Source organism: Parasteatoda tepidariorum, chromosome 2 (assembly GCF_982258835.1).
Source record: "Parasteatoda tepidariorum strain Cologne lab strain chromosome 2, Ptep-v5.0, whole genome shotgun sequence".
Classification (NCBI taxonomy): Eukaryota; Metazoa; Arthropoda; class Arachnida; order Araneae; family Theridiidae; genus Parasteatoda; species Parasteatoda tepidariorum.
Window position 1 is genome coordinate 107,618,925 of NC_141756.1, and position 18,209 is coordinate 107,637,133.

Genomic DNA, 18,209 nt, shown 5'->3' on the forward strand with positions numbered 1-18,209 from the left:
AAAAAAACTTTAAAAGAACTTTTATATAGCTAGATAGTTTTAAATATATTTCTAGTTTATTTTCAATAAAATTTCAAAACATATATTGAAAATATACAAAATAAATACTAAATTTCTTAAAGTATTTTTAAAAATTCTTTTATTATTTTCTTCAAAAACCCACAAAGAAACTCATGAACTCTGTGCATATGAACCATGAATTAAAATTAAGATTTTTTTTTCTTTTTATAATTTAAGCCAACATATAAATAAATAAGTTAAGCTACTTTGCAAAATGTAATAACTGAAAGTAATGGAAATTATGGGAGTAATGTGAATTTATAATGTGATTGAAACAGTCAAATAAGATAAACAAAATATACTGGTCTCATTAATTATTAAATCAGTTGAAAATATTTGTTTTTATTTAATACCAAATTAACTTTTGTCAATGTAAGCAAAATTTGCTTTTATTTTAAATATATACAAATTAGTAAAACTAAATAGAGAAATTGAAATATGAATATTCTTTGAATTCATAAATACCTATGTTTGTGAATACAGGATATTAAACCTGAACTACAAAAACCAAGGTATTTTACATTCATATTCATACATAATATAACAAACTTTCAAAGCAAAATAAACAAACTAATAAAACAACTAACCTTCAAAATATTTAACACATTAACCATTCTCAAAAGTAAGCAAAACAAATTTATGTCTTAATGACAAACAATTTTATAAAACTTAAAGAAATAAAATAAATAGAATTTTAAATAAATTCATAACTCAACATGAATATTTTTCAGTTTTTGGCGTTTTTACAAAATTATAAGCAACCTGGATATTTTGCATATTGGTAGTTAAGAGAAATAATGCTTATTATAGGAATAGTTCAGATTTATTATTTAAAACACTTAACATTTAAAGATAATAAATTATACTGATTAATTATCTAAAAATCCAATTTTTACTTTCCCCGAAAAGTTAAGTAGAATCTTTCAATTTAAAGAAACTATGTAAAAACTTACTTCACACAAACAGCTAGAATCAGTAGGTTCCCAATTTAAGCGCTTAACTTTAGATGCCCAAAGTTTTCTTCGTTCAGGATCCTTGGGAAAAACTTTTAATTTAAAGCCTTGTTCAGACCTATTACTGGATTCATATGCAGAGCATCCAGGCATTTTGCTAATAAAAGAATAAATAAATAATTAAATAAATCGATACATTTAAAGTTTATATTGAGAAAATACATTTTTTATAAGCAAAAATATAAAAATTTAATACATTATCTCATATAAAAAAAAAATATAAAATATATTGAAGTTATTTCAATCCTAAATGAATATACTAATTGATTATTTAACTCTATCCATTTGCCTAAGAGTAAATACTAAAGTATCAGTAATATAAACTTTAAGATTGTAAAGCACATGTTATTACAGATTTTTAAGAAACATAGTAAGAAAAATTAGCATCTCACATTGTTAAAAAAAAGACTGATGAAAAGACTTCTTTAAATAAATGCTACAAATAAAATATAAAAATTAATATGATTATGTTATTCATTTCAGAAATAATAATTAACAAAACAAATTGCATAATTTATTATTTTTGATTACTTTTTCAGGAAAAAATTATCGCATATTCACCTAAAAAGGTATTGCTTATTTCAACAAATTGTAAACAAAATTTCGATAATTAGTTGAAATTTAAAACAAACGTGCATTTTAAGTTGGTAACGAAAAGTAAACAAATGCTACTTGGCGAACATTGTAAAGCGCCAACATTTCAAAGTAATATCGCCAAACTCTGCACTTCTGAAGTTTTTATAAAAGATGTGCAAATCTTAAAATTTATAGGTAATTTAGATAGAAATTACGTTTATTAAAAGTAAATACATTTATTCTTATGAAATCATTAGTTATTTCATCACCTTGTTCTCTTCACAATGAGATAAACAAAACTTTATATGCACGCAAGTAAGTAATAATAAGGATTAATTCAAATAACTAATAATTATCCAAATTTTCAGCCATAATTTTTACATTTACTGTAACTGTGAAGTTTCTTATTGAAAAAAAGTAAGTAATGAACTTATTACATACCTTTATTAATGCAGAACATAAATTTTTTGAGGCAGCTAATTTTCACTCCATGTTATTTCAATGGCGAATTTTCCACTCTCGCCTCCGGCGGTAAAGTTTTTCTGTCCACCAATCAGGAATCGTTTCACCCTTGTCCACTCTCTTTTACTCTAGGCTCTCTAGGTATTTTGACTATTTTGTGTGAAAAAGTATAAATTGACTTTTCGAAACACAAGAAACATTTTTAAACAGATCTATATATCATAATCTCTATATATCTTCAATTTCATTGAAGATATTTAGAGATATCACTATTGGCAAAAAAATATCTAAATTCATAATTGTAAATATTTTGTAATTTCAAAAATGCATTTTTGAAATGTTTCAAAGTACTCAGTCACTTTTTCAATGATAATATAATTAAAAAAAAAGAAAACGAAAACTAATGAACTTTTCTGGAATGCAATTAATGAACTTTAAAAAAACACATCCATGTAAATAGCACATTGATTTCTCTCTGTTTATTAGTTATGGATTAAAAGCATGTGTAATGAAATATTCTTGCTGCATTTTGTATTATTTTAAGTGTAAAAATTTATGCATTATTTAAAAAGTTACTATTTTTTTAAAAAAAATATTTTTATCAAAAATATTTATTAATGAAAAAATGGATTAAACATAATAAAATATGTACTAAAAAAGAAATAAATTTTTAAATTAATGAAAGTTATAAAAAAAAGTTATGTATATAAGAAACCATTCAGTTTTGTTTTATTCATTGTTGACACAGTTAAAATAATAAGTTAATTGTGTGATTGTTTGAATTGCCTTGGAACCAGTTGTCCTAGAGTTTCTGATATTAAGTGAGCTTTAATGGTACCAAACCTTCCAATTTTACTTTCTAGCCGATAATCTCCATTTCATTCCTGGTAGCAAATTATGTGTGTTGTATATAATATGAATCAGACTGTTTCGTTTTTATTATACTTTTATTAAATAAAAATTAATAAAATAAATAAACTATATACATGAGGAAAATTATTGGCGCTGCTGCAATCACAGTAAACAATGAAAAGTAGTTCATGAGAGAACTTCCAAAGTTGAACTTGAAATACGTTTGATTCTCTGACAGCGATGCAAAGTGGGGTGGGGGCTGTGATAAGGGTAACACACGTAAGCGTACATTTTTAATATCTAACATATTAAGGGAAAAGTCCCAAAATTCTTTATTAACTGTCTATTTTTTCTGTAGAACTATTTATTTCAGTAAGTCTTTGATCTGCAACGCTGCATATAGACAACTCTGTGCTATTGATGTCGCTGTTATGCTTATTTTCTTTCTTCAATAAATTTGTTAAGTTTAATTTTTAAGTTAATCATTGTCTCTTTTTTCATTCTTAGTTTTCATTTCAATAATTCTAACCGTAGCATGTAAATGAAGAACTTAGAAATAATTTTGTTTTGTTTTTAAATTGAATTGTGTTTTATGTTCTGAAATATTATTGTTTTGTTTTTAAATTGAATTGTGTTTTATGTTTTCAAATATTATAGACTGGGGCTGGAGCCAGAACCAATTAACCAGTAGTTTATAACCTGGATTGTCAGTACTGAATAATTGCTGACAGAAACAATGAGAGGAAGTGTATAATCATTTCAGAAGATAACAGAGTTGATTGCCGATATCTGAGGAAAAAGGACAATGAAGATGCTTATCATAACAAGTAAAAAAAAAAAGGAAACTAAAGCTATTATTCGTAAACAGTTTCTAATAATATGTGGGCTTATTTCATGAATTTTTCATTTTGCTCTTACTAACATATTTAATCCATTATTTTACCCATTAGTATCATTAAGTACAACTCCTTCTACTAGAAATTTTTTTACAGCTGTTACTGTCGGATACCTTGAGTTTTCATTGATTACAAAATAATATAAATAAAATGAATTTTTATAATCAGAGTTTATTAAAGTTAGATAAACAAATTTCTTTTTAAATATTGAAGAAAGTACTATTATTTTGAGGAAAATTATATAGGGCTAAGTATATAATGTTATGCTAAAATATTTTTGGAATTGATACTGATTTATTAAAGAAAATTCAATAAACTTATTACCTAAAATTAATTTCATTACATTGTTTAAATTTTATGATTTTTGGAGTTTTATTTAATGAAAAGAATTGGTCATAAACTTGAACTTCTGTGATAAATAACTAAATTCATAAATTCAGTGTTTATCTCTACAAATAAATTTGATGAGAAATGATCAAATGAATGAACACATTACACACAAGAGAATATAGCTCCCCAGTGTTAGGCTATTTTTTTCCTCCTTCTTATGCTAACCTTAACTGTTACGCACATTTATGTAAACAAAGCTTGTCATTGTTATTTTTTATACATCATTATTATTTTTTGTATTTTTTGTAGCTCTTAGTAGATGGTTGCATAAATATTAGACAATTAGCGAAAATAGCTTCTGAATGGCATTTAAAAATAAATTATTTCTTTTAAGTATATATATACAGGGTGTCTCAGTTAAGCGTTTCAGAACTTCTAAGAGGAGTAGGGGGCATCCTGACGACTCGAAATCATATAGCAATGTGGGGTCGGAAATGCTTTCCTGAAGCGGTGACGTACACAGAAGCACCATAAAGAAAAGAGACAGTAAATGAAAAATGTGTATTTTAGGTTTTCACAATTATTAAAAAACAATAGTTTATCCTATTAGTTGTAAAACAATTTTTTTTTAAAATTAAACTCTTGATATAGTGTATGAAAATAAGTTATAGTTCGTACAAAAAAATTTTTCTTTACTCACTTGCAATTTACTGAAAGAAAGCTAGGGGGACAGGAATTATCCTCAATAAAGTAACACATAGAGTTTTTAAGATTTAAGTGAAACTTATATACCATAAAAGCTCATATACCACTGCAATTAACCTTTATTATTCTTTAGTGAGAAATGTTATTTGTAACCTAAGACAGGGTATGTAGCATTTTTAAAAAGTGCTTAAAGGTGTTCATTTTTGATTTACAGTTTTTAAATGGCATTAAAAGTGCTTTTTTTATTTGGAGGTTTGTAAAAGGTGCTTAATGTTCTTTCTTTTAAAAAGAGATTTTTTTCTTTGCTGTATCGATTGTTGTTATAAATTACAAAAAATACATGACTTTCACAATTTTCTCTGCAATATTTATCAGAAACTAGTTATTTTGTCATGAATATATAAAGTTTTCGATTTTTTTATTAATTATATTGATTTTTTGTTCATAAATTAAGAACTTTAAAAATAGAAAAAAATAACTTTTATTACTCCACGATGTTTTTGTATTTTTAACTTTATAAAATTCTCCAAAAATTAGTTGGTTATAATTTAATAATAATAATAGATTTTATATTGCACTCTTTTTCTGAAAGCTTTTGTATTCCCTTTAAAAGAAATCTGTGAATTATTTTTCTCAGCAAACCAACCAATCACACATTTTTTTTACAATCGCTAACAGCAATGTTTATCGACAAATTGTTACAATTGTTGCATTAATGCTACTTTTTTCTATTTCATTTTAACTTTTTATAACATATTTTAATTTTAAAAAAAGTTTTTTTTAAGAACTAACTATATACTAATATTTAATTTTACTCTTTTGTTCGTCAATAATTGATATTTGATTCAAAGTTTTGTACCAAAACAATAAAAAATCTTGCCAAATTATCAAAAGAATTTTTTTTTTTCAAGATATGTTAAAAAAATAACATTTTAAATAAAATATTTTATAATATAGACACTTTTCTTGTACCCACATCCTACACTTTATTAGAATAAAGAAACTAAAACCTAGAAATTTTAAGATTTTATCTGGAAAATCTGGAATGAAGAAAATCTTAAAATGCCAACTGGAGATTTGTGTTTTTATCTTGACAGTGGTACAAGATATGGGAAAAAGTTGAAACATTTTTGCATTTGAAAGAACACAAAAGAAAAGCTCCTTGAGTACTTAAAATGATCATAGTACTGCAAAGAGTGCTGAAAAAAATGTAGTAAGAACCAAACATAAAAAAAAAAAAAAAAAAAATTATTATGAAGAAGTATTATCTTAATAAGTCATAAAAAGTTGCATAATATGTAAGCTGGAAGGTGTGGAGGGAACTTAAACATTATCTAGCAAATTAAGTATGACTTTTCTTTTTTATGCCAAATCGAATTAAATCAAAACCTAAATGAATAGGATAAACGATTTAGTAGTTATAAGGGTTATCATGCATAAAAGGTTTAAATGATGAGTTAAACCTATTTGTACATAAAAACCCTTTTAACTTCCAAACTATGAAGCATTCAGAATTCAACAGCATATTTGATAGCAATGCCTGATGTATATTAATTAATTTTATTTATTTAAATAGTGATTTAAGAGTTTTTACAGGTAAAGCTTCTAGTTTTGTATTCTTGGCTCTTTTTTTTAAAATCACATTCAGAATAAAACAACATGCAGAATATTATATCTCACGTGTTTAAATTGCAATTTTTAACTCATAAATTGATGAAATTATGTTTTTCATTCTAAATTATAAAATCTATATTTTGGGTATTGTCTTTTTTGCTTTTCCAAACCACTTCCCTAGACAGCTATGCAATAAAAAGTGTAAATCAAAACATAAAGCCTTTAAAACTCTTGTCTTCTGCTGATCACATTTTGGACTGTTTGGATTTCTTTTGAGAATTTTTTTATTTCATCATTGACTTTTTGAATATCTTCAAATTTTGGTCTAACTCTAGCAACTTGGTTTGGATTTAGAACAACTCTTTTAATTATTTATTTTCTTTTGATCATGTTCTATTTAGAATAAATGTTACATACCAAATAATACCTCACTTGCTCAGGCAGCAATGTCAGATGCTTAAATATTTATAAGTCTAAATTTGCATTATTTTTTCAATAAACCACATTAACTTCTAAACTTTTAGTTCCATCGATTGGGATTTGATTTCTTTTTTTCGATTTAACATGAACGAATACACCAGAAACAATAACTCCTTTGTCTAGATAGCAAAATTTAAGTTTTGCACTACTCTGACTTCTGTAAACTTAAGATAGTGGCAAAACTAACTCAAAATATCTGCATTTTGCTTTAAAATACGACTTTTGTAACAATGAACTGGTTTCCTCTAAATATTTTCATGTTTTTTCTATTTTGAAAGAATGTTCCTAGATCCCTAGCTTTGTTCCCTAGTTTTGTGATTAAACGAGTTAATATTATGTAAGTACTCATTTTTCCAAACATAAAAGTTATTTCAAATTTCATTAGCTATGGTCTGATCCTTATAATTAATATCATTAGAAAAAGAAATTCTCTCTATATATAAATGAATGTCTATGTGTCTTTTAAAGATTCATAAATCAGCCATCTGAATTTGGAGCATGAAGAAGGTCACTGTCATTATTCAAGCAATCTATGGCAAACTGTTCAAGCAGAATGAGCCAAAAAATTAAATAGAATTTTCTGATTGGTTAAGCATTGCCCATTGTTTTAAATTTAATAAAATTTTTCAAATATTTTAAAGATGACATCAATAGTGATAGTTTTTAGCTTATAGGTCTAATTGTTAAAAAAAAAAGGAAAGTTTATTGCTAGTGCATTAATATTTAACTATTTTTTTAATTGCTATGTCAGATAAATTCAATGAACATTAATGGTAGCATTTTATCTATTTTTTTATTTTACAACTTGATAACTATTCCAATTTTATTCTTCTTTCTTGATATTAGTTAAGTTTCTTTTCATAAGGTAGAAAAATCACTACATTTAAATACAAAGTTCACATTAAATTTTATCTCCAAGGCCTGTGAACAGTTCTTTCTCGGTTTGAGTGCTGTGGGAATCATTGGATAAAGCTTTGGTGGCTTATAAAAGGCCGGCAAATAGTTACAATTTTTATAAAAAATTAGTCTTGCCAGACGCTAGAAGAATTGCTGTTATGAGTGTTTGACTGGCTGGTAATAAAATTAAAAAAACATAAGGTAGTGGGATTCTTGAGAAATATATTTTATTAAAAAGTTTTTTAACTTCTGAAGGTTATATTTATATTTTTGATTAAATTTGTATTTTTATGTATCTGTCATTCATTATCTTATGTTTCTCGGCAGGATAACGGCACTGATTCGCTTTCAGGATTTGAATCCCAACCCTTCATCTTCTCTTCTGTCTTCTACCAGTTCATCCTGTAAGTCAACTTCTTCCTCTATATCCACAGCTTCAGCCAGACTCAGAAGTAAGTTATTTATTTGTCTGTTTTATTTTATTCTAAAGGCCTTTTCTCATCCTAATTTTTAAAAAAATTGTTTTTAATTGATTAATTCATGCATTCTATAAGATATTAATCATTAATTTTATTAGCGAAGAAAAGCAAACACTTTCTTTTTGAAGTAACAAACTTTTTATATTCTTTATTGTTTTATGACACATTTTCAGTTAATTTTTACATTAAAGATTTTAACAAAGTTGCCTTATGTATAATGGACAAAATAAAAAAAAGAACCGCCCTGAATAGCTTTTGATTTAATGTGATCGGATCTTCACATTCTAGAACTCAATCTTGATGGTTAACCTCAAATATGTTGATTAATTAATGTAGACGATAATTTAAGTCACATACATAAACATACTTTCTCTTAATAAACATACCTTTATTTCGATGTACTCGAATTTCTTACCCCCAGAATATAGAGTATAGCTGTATGATGGAAAATATGGTCCCAGTAGTCTGGTCAGGAGAGCGGTCCAATGTTTGAACCTCCTAATGTTAATTTTGCTTTTTACTCATTTAACCCTAAGTAGGACTTTTTAAGCAAATTGAATTTTTGCATACAATTATAAAAATTTTTATCTAAAGATAGACATGCAAACTAGAACTTTTAGTATATATCTATTATTTTTTATTATTTTACTTAAAAATAGTCAAAAAAAGTATTGGATTCTAAGGTATATAATTTCTTAGATCATTTTAAAGAATTCAGCTTTAAATTTTTAAAATACAAAATTAGAGCGAAATGGGTTGGATAGTTTCTGAGAAATCAAATTTTGAAATATTTTCAAAATTCGATTTCTCAGGAACTATTCTACCGATTATGCTCTAACTTTTTATTTCTCCATTCAAAAATACAGTTTTTAGAATATCAAAATTATATTCTTTACAATTCAATTTTTTTTTGCTATTATTAATTAAAATAATAAACAATAAATTCTCACTAAAAGTAATTTTTGCATGAAATTATCTTTCGCTAAATTATGTTAACAGTTGGGTGTATTGTGTGTAAAATTCTTCAATCTGCTTAAAATTTCTTGAGATATGATAAAATAAGTTAAAAGTAAAGTTAAGATTAAAGGGTCCAAACTATTTAGACAATATTTCCCAAACTTCCGCTACTCCTATATTTTAGGTGTCGGAAATCCGAATGCGTCGAATCAAAGGTATGTTTATTCAGAGAAAGTTTGTAATTTCATAACTTAAAATATCGTCTGCCTTAATTACTTAACATATTTTATGTCACCCTCACGAACTATTAAGATTGAGTTTTAGAACATGAAGATCCGATCATTTGATCAAAAGTTATTCGAGGTAGTCCATTTATTATTTTACGTACATATTCAACATATTTGCGTTAATTAAAATAAAGTGAAGAAGCTGAACATTCTCTGAAACTTTATTTTAAAAAAAATTCTTGAGTTTTTGCAAAATGCGTAAAAAGAGTTATAAAACATGAGCCTCTGCAACTTTTGAAGGCTTCCCTGACTAAACAATTGGAACAATTTTTTTTTATCATATGTATTTTTTTTAAAATAGTTTTGTAAAAAATCTGCCTTGGCCTGAAAACTTGCAAGTTTGATGTATGTTTCTGTGTTGTCAATGTTGTCAGGGGATGAACTTCTTTTTTTTAAATTTATAATTAATCATAACATGTTTTTCAAAATGATTTCTGATCCAAATTATTTGCTTTTCATTTGATAAAAGTGGTACTTTGTCTTTATAATTCATCTAGATTTTGAGTTTGATAACAAAAAATAATTGATTTAATTTGTTTAATAATTAGTTTTTTTAGTGGTATTAAGAATTTTAACTGTAGTATTGTTAAGTAATATTAAATATTATTTATATTTTTTTAGAGTTTAGGTCTTTAAATGTGAAAAGAACTTTTTAAACAAAATCTGATTGAAAGAAAGTTTTTAATATTTAATATATATCTCTTTTTAACAAATATGGTTTTGATGAACCCTGCTGAAGTTCTCAGATGCTTCGCTCTAGCCGCCACAACCCTAAACATGATATTACCTGGTATAGTTTTTTGCAATGCTAGTAAATTGTTTGTTTGCTAAAACTACTTTGACAGAATGACCTTAACTAATAATTTTGTTAATTTAAAATTAAAGTTCTTTTTTATTAAAGTTTTAATCAATCTTAGCATTTATATATAATAGTAAAATAGTCAGGTTCATTTAGGCTCTGCATTCAATAAATTCAATAAATAATATTAACTTTTTTATTATTACTGGTATTAAGAATTTTGGTCGCAGTTTTATTCTTAAATGATAGTTAATATTTATACATTTTATTAAAATTTTGATCTTAAAACGTGAAGGGAGTTTTAAAAAATATTTGATTGAAATTAAAAAAATTCCAATGTTAAATCTGTATTTTTTTAAACAAAACATGATTTTAATATTGATAAAACGTTTCGCTCTGGACTACTAAAACCCAAAGCATTTAGTTACAGGTTTTTTTAAAATTAATTTTTATTTATTTATTTATTTATTTTTGCTGTATAAGTAAGTTAATTATCTGTTTGCTAAAAGTTACTAATACAGAAAAGTCTTAACTAATAATGTTGTTAATTTGTATAACTGAAAAACTTGACTGATAGTTTATATTTTCTCAGAATTAAGAAGGAACTTCAAAGACCTATAAATTAGTGTAAAATTCACCTCGTTGATTACTTATTTTTATTTTTTAAACTCTTAAGAAAGCATTTTCATTCGTTGTTTATTTGATTTGATTACCTGATTATACAAAATGCCAGTAAATTTATTAAAATTGTCTTTCTTACTTTTCGTTCAAAATGAACATTATGAGACTTATTTAATAAATTTAAAATTTCTTATTTCTTGTTTCACTCAACATGAAACCTTCGAGCATTGTGATAAAAAGCTTTATTTATGCATAAAGTTCAGTCAGAGCAGTAATTTATAATTATTTAATTTTAAAAAATAAATAAATAAATTCTTAAAAATTTAAGAGTCGCTGTTTCAATGTTCGGCTTTTTTACAAAAGTGAAAAAATACTAATCATGAAGGAATGAATATTACTTTCAAGGTGATGCAGAGCAATAACCTCTTTCAATTATGAATAATTCTAGACCAAAATTTGCTTTTATAAAATTTTAGACTTCGCGATTTTTTTAAAAATGAGCTAGGTTTAGCACCCTCGATTCTTAACGAATAAGATTTTTAATGATATTGTTACTATTACTTAAGTAAAAAATAATTTTATAATTTTTTATATATTTGTCTCCATCTGGTATATACTATCTATGTCATAAGCTGCTGATTTTACTCAAATCACTCATTTATATTAAGCAAAAATGTTTCAAGTATGTTCTTATTAAGATTTTTGTGCGGGAAATAACTCATGATAGTCAAAATGTAGTTATTCAGAGATATACTCATGATAGTTATTCAGAGAAAGTATATTTATGTATGTGATTTAAGATATTGTCTACATTAATTAATAAGCATAAATGAGGTCACCCCCTCGAGCCATTAAGATTGAGTCCTAGAAAGTGAAAATCCGATCACATTAAATCAAAAGCTATTCAGGGTGGCTCTTTTTTATTTTGTCCGCTATACATAAGGCAACTTTGTTAAAATCTTTAATGTAAAAATGAACTGAAACTGTGTCATAAAATAATAAAGAATAAATAGAATAATAGAATATTTTCTTTTCATTCGCCTTGTACGAAAGTGGTTATACAACTAGCATACATATTCTGATGTGTGATTTTTCATTCCTAAATTTTTACTGCGGGTACAGTTTTTCATTTCTTATAAAGGCAAGATATATATATTTGGGAACTACAAATGTTCATAAAAGATTACATTTGTTTTAAAGCTAACAAAGTCTAATTTTATAAATCTGTCAAAAACTGTTCTTATCATTCTTTGTCATAAATCATGAATAAATTCGAAAAATTCAGTTTTAGTGAGTTGTTTTAAATCTCTAAAAGTATCAAGAAAAAATAAAATGTTGTAAGTTTTTTTCCTATAAAGTAAACAAAGTCTGAATTTATATCACTTTTCAGATTTGAATACATATTATTTTATTTTTACTTAGTATTTGAAAGTCTTAATGCCCAAATAATGTTTATTTCATAAAATTCTGTTAAAATTTGGCATTTAAAAAACTTTAAATAAAACAGTGACAATTAAACATAACAAACAAATTAAACATAAATAGTTTGAAAACAACCAATTTAGTATCATGGATGATAATTATAGCGGAAAAAATGTAATGATGGATTCCTATTTGAAATCTAACATCTTAAATATACTAAGGAATAAAGGACAAAAAATGCCAGAATGTGTTTTAAGTTTAATGTTGAAATGTGCATGTTTTCTTACAAATGCATCTTTTACTGATACATTTTGCTTAAAAAACTTGAAAGTATTTGCTCGGTATTGTTGTTGTTGTCTATGATGCACAGAGCAAACCATTAAAAATTAATTTCCTTTGTGAAGTTTTTACCCAATCTGCTAGGTATTCCTTCCCCCCCCCTTACTTTACATTTTATAATCTCTTTTTTCGTGGGTCAATGTAAATTTTTTATGATCTTTCTTACAAATATATATATATATATATATATATATATATATATAATTTTTTTTCATGGAAGTATATGATAAAGTAACTCTCTTTAGTAATTTGGCACTGAAGCATTCTTCTTGGATCTAAAAGTCATTGCTCTTGTTAACTTTATTAATCAGTAATTTTTTTTTTATTTGCAAATTTTATGAATGAAAATTTTAATTGTTTTATTTTCTTTCATTTAGAATTTGATCAAGTAATGCTTTGTAAAATAAAAACATGTGTAACAGTTAGAATGCCTCTTGACATACTTTTTTTTTGTTAGTCCAAGGCAAGGAATTTAGTTTTGCTACATTAACAGTGTTTTTTAAAGCTCTTTCACAAAGAAGATTATAAAGTTAAGCCACAGCCTTACACTCTAAGAGAATTTACAATTATATGCACTTGTGAAGACGAAATTCAGGTGTGGTTGGAAGTTGTATGGTATAATTGACTAATTGAAGATAGTGATGAAATACAGGATAATGAAAAATGAAAGTTGAAGATGAAAACTAAATCATAAATTATAATAAAACTTTTATTTAGTAGTATTTGTAGAGCTGAAGATACAAAAATCATATTTTATCAATAAGACTTTAAGCTAAATAAATTTTGCATAATAATATTAATAAGGACAGACCATAGGAGTTAAATCTCCCATTACCTACTTAATCAAAAGCTAAATTAAAAAGTAATTGAATTTTTCCTCACAGACAGTTAGAATCATGAGAAGAGATCCAAGGTTGGTGATTTATTGAAAAATAACATGGCCGAAAATAAAGCCAGTCTCCCATAATCAATATTAGGTTTGAGTCACAAATCGCCAGCAGGACTGTGAGAATTACTATAACCGTGTAACTGAAATATATTTGTGGTAAGAATTTTAAGAATAAAGAGTTATAAATTAAAAAAAAAAAATTCTATTAAGTGCAACAGTGAATTAATGAGTCTGCATTAGTATTGAAATAAAAAGTTAGCCGTTACATTGATCAATGAGAAAAGAATAAAATATTTTATATTCGCTATTTATAAAAATTAACTAATTGATTTAATTTAATTATAATTTGATTAAGAATGTGTAAAAAAGCAAGTTTCAGAAATTAAAGAAATTTTAAAAGCTAGAAAATATGTAATGTCCATTGTGGCATCACAACACTATCTTGCCTTAGTGAATTATCCTGACCATAGAATGAGCAAAAAATTTAAATATTTTAAAAGTTATTCAGCTTTTTTAAAACTGTCAACTTAGAGAAATTTTTCTTAATGAAAATTATTTAAATCGAAGACTTATTCTTAGCTCAGATAATGTAGCATTGGAATAATTGTTCCAGTATTAAAATGTAAAACCAGTTTCCCAAAAGTGACTTTTCTTCATATTGATGCTTTACTTCGTTTTCAGAATAAGCATGGATAATAATATTGGCTGAAGAAAGGTCAAATATGAGTGTCGCTTTCATGTGTTATAGAGGACAGGGAAAACAGTTTTTTTTATAAAATACCTGGAAAATTCCTACATCATACCTAGAAAATAACCATTCCCAGAATTTCCAATAACAGTAATCAGTGATTGAGATTCGAATTAAGTAATTCTAATGTTTATTACAATTATTTTATAAAATTCTACTTTTAAGTGAAACTTTTCTATGTATCCATTCTCATTCAATTATATGGTTTTGCTCACAAAATCTAATTTTTGACATAACGAATAAAACATATCAAAGTTTTCTGATAAAAAATTGCATGGTACTGGTATTAATAAAATATGATATGAATTTCCATTGAAATTTATCTGATATACCTGGAAAAATCAGGGAATTTTTTTCTGAAATTGAGTGGCATCTAGGATGACCCAACAGTTGTTGCAAACACACAGCAGTTATAAAAATAGCTTATTATTCACACAAAAAAGGAGCTTTATTTCATTTGATGACCGAGTCTTTAAAAAATATCCTATAACTTATTCCTATGGTCAATGACTCTTTGAGATGAATAAAAAAAATAATGGAGCGATTTTAAATGATAAAAAATAAAATCAAACAAAATGCAAAAGTATTAAAAATACTTATCAGCATTTTTAATGAGTTTCCATTTAACATTAAATAAAATATTAAAATTCAAAATTATTATGCAAAAAATGGCCAAAAATTTAGCATGTAAAATTATGTATACAATTCAATGTACTAAATTTAAATTAAGATTGTAAAATAAATAAAAATTATATTGTATTATTCTATTTTGATTTCTGTCATTAAAATTCTCAAACTGTCATTACCATTCTTATACAAATTTTAAGATGTATGGTAATGATATAGTTTAAGATGTATGGAATTTGTCCTACACCATAGCTACCAACTCTACTGGATTTTGACATTTTTTTCTGGATAAAAATTTTCCTCGTTTTTGTACATTTTTGAAAATTCTCTATAATTGAGGGAGTTTTCTAGTAAAAAAAAAAAATCCCTATTAGAATAGAATTTTTATACACTTTATGTCTCACTTGAATATTTAGATAAGTATTATGAATACATAATGAAGTGGGTCTCACTTAGAGTAATCAGTTTAAAGCTTTCCTATCTTTCTTTTTCTTTGTTCTAAAAATTTCAGTTTCTTTTTATTCAGAACACCCTTTTTAAATTATAAAATCTTTTAATTATCAATGATTATTTACTTCTCTACTGCTATTTAAAATTATGAGTTAACATGAAACTGAAAGTTTCGAATTCATATAATGTCAATCACAAATGAAAAATATTGCAGACCATTTATGTATATTAGTGTAATAAAGGTTTTGTATTTTGGTGACAATAAAAATCCCTAAAATTCTCTATCTGTAAAATATTTAGTATATTCTGCCGGAAACCAAATATTGTTACTTTTGTAAAAACTTTTATATATTTTGTACAAAGACTTATCTAGTATAAACTAATAAAAAACAAAAATTTACAATAATATTAAAATCAACTCATAAAGGGTAAGGATGTTAATGACAGCAATAAAAATGGTTCAACTTACTTTATTATTCAATATACCTAAGCAAGATTGCTAAATATTTCCATACAAATATTCTTTTTTCATTCTAAATCAGCTGCTAATAAGAATAAATGTTATTTGAGTTACTAGTGGCCATGAAACTGTTGAATGGTAAAGATGTAAAATGCTGGGAAGTCAAACTTAGTGCAAAAATATTTTTAAAATGCAGCGAAACATAAAGAAACAACTTAGTTTTAAATTTTTAATATATGTGGTAATCATAGTTTTTTTTTTCATGATCCATTTTAATTTTTATTTAAAGAATGGATAGAGCACCTTTTAGTATTTATATTTATCCTGATTAAAGAAAGGTAGTATGTAGCTCTGTAATTAAAATAAAATATTTTATTTTTATTTTAAACTTTTAATATTTAAAAAGAGAAATAGAAAATTTTCATTTCATTATATTTAATAATTTTAATTTAGGTTTTATGTTCAACAGTTGAATACACTGTCTTAGAGATGAATCTAGTCTAGTTAAAAATTTGTTTTTATATTGCTATTAGAAACTGTTTTAAATATTGAAAATAATTATTAGGGAAAATTTTTTATTTATTAAAAAATTCAGTTATTTTATTTTGATTTGAAAAGCACAATGTAAAATACTATTGCAAATTCTTATAAATGCATATTTTTTTCATACTTTTTTAAAATTGTTGTTAGAAAAATTATATATTTTTTTAAAAAATTTCATTTTTCATTTTTTGACATATTATTTTAAATATAATTACAGATTTCAAAAAATGTTTTTTTAAAAAAAAGCGCTTTAAAAAGTTTCAACTGTTGGAGCTATTTTAACTCTTCCACAGAGCCCTAGAGTTCCACGGAATGTCATTTGGGAACCATTGTTCTAGAGTGTGATCCACGTATATATAGTTAATTTCGCAAACTATTTTTAATGTATTTCAAGATATTTTCATTGAAATCCAGCCAACTGAATCCATGAATTGTATCATTAAGAATGAGCCATAATTACGTTATAATATAATATTAATAAATTAAAATAACTTGTATTTCAAATGGTTAACTGTGAACAATTTTGATTACGGACAACTTGAGCTGAGATCCTAAAGCATTTGTACTCAGTTAAAAGTTTTCATAGTACTGCCCAGATATCTTGTGTTCTGTCATTCTAGACTTGTTCTATGTCAATTTATAAAAGAGGTATCTGTGCACCTGAAAATCATGGAAAGTCACAGATTTCAGTATTGAACAAAATTTGTCATGATTTTAGTTTTTTTTTTTTAAATCATAGAAAGTCATAGATTTAGGTCGCCAAAAAAAATCTTATTTTTTAAAACTGAAAATTCAGAATATTTGAATTAGTAACAAAATCCCCACTCACAGTCATATTTCATTAAAATATAAAATGTTTTTTTTTCCCTGTTCTTTATTAAATTATGATGTTCTTTCAAAAAATGAAAGAAAGAACATCATTTCTAGAGGGAATTATCTTTTAAACTTCAGTGATTTTTTTTATTTATGTATTTATTATTTTTATTTTACACTTTTAAAAAAAAATTTGTAAAAAAATCGGTAACTTCAGTAAGTGAAAATTTCTTCATAAAAATTTCTTGAAATTATTCATGGAAAGTCATGTATTTGAAAATCTGAAATGTATAAAACAGGGCACTATAGAACTTCATTATCATTCTATAATTGTAAATCTATGTTATAAAAAGGTAATAACAGTTTACTTTTTATTGCAGTATATGTATCGAGAGTCCTGTAAAGAAGCCAAGTCTGAAACGTCTTCTGAGAAACGATACAAGAAATAATTATATTAATGTTATTTTTTTCACCTATTGCAGAATATATTGTACTTATTTTCTAAATATTTTAATGGCTCTGTATGTAATAAAAATATAATTCAATGCGTGTTCTCCTTTACTTCCAAAAACAAGTTTGTCAGAAATTACTTAAAGAAAAAAAACATATTTTTTAAATCTAGTTTTATTTCTTTCGCATTTATTAAATCAAAGCTCAGATAAAAGTTATATTATTTACTTAATAATAATTAATTAATAACAATGTAACTAAAGAGCTACTGTTTCTAACTTAAACTGGTTAAAATTAATATGCAATTAATACAAACTAATCACTGAATAAGGTTGTTATACATATTTGCTTTTAATCAAGTTCGACACCCTCATTATTGTGTGGATCGAAGGTTCGGGTTTGTCCTTAAGATATCGAATGAGGATTCATATCTAAACTAT

General features: G+C 25.1%; 1 protein-coding gene across 5 annotated transcripts in view; it reads left to right on the forward strand.

The window, feature by feature from the left end:
* Positions 1-17,864, forward strand: part of LOC147815992 (uncharacterized) — a 59,148-nt gene extending 41,284 nt beyond the window's left edge. For 4 of the 5 annotated variants that reach the window (XM_087157978.1, XM_087157976.1, XM_087157980.1 and 1 more), the window contains 3 exons: positions 3,621-3,790; positions 8,213-8,337; positions 17,700-17,864. The gene's annotated coding sequence lies outside the window, so the exon portion shown is untranslated. Of the gene's footprint in view, positions 1-3,620; positions 3,791-8,212; positions 8,338-14,359; positions 15,326-17,699 lie in introns of those variants that run through there. The other variant, XM_087157977.1, reaches the window with a different exon arrangement.
* Positions 17,865-18,209: the final 345 nt, after the last annotated feature.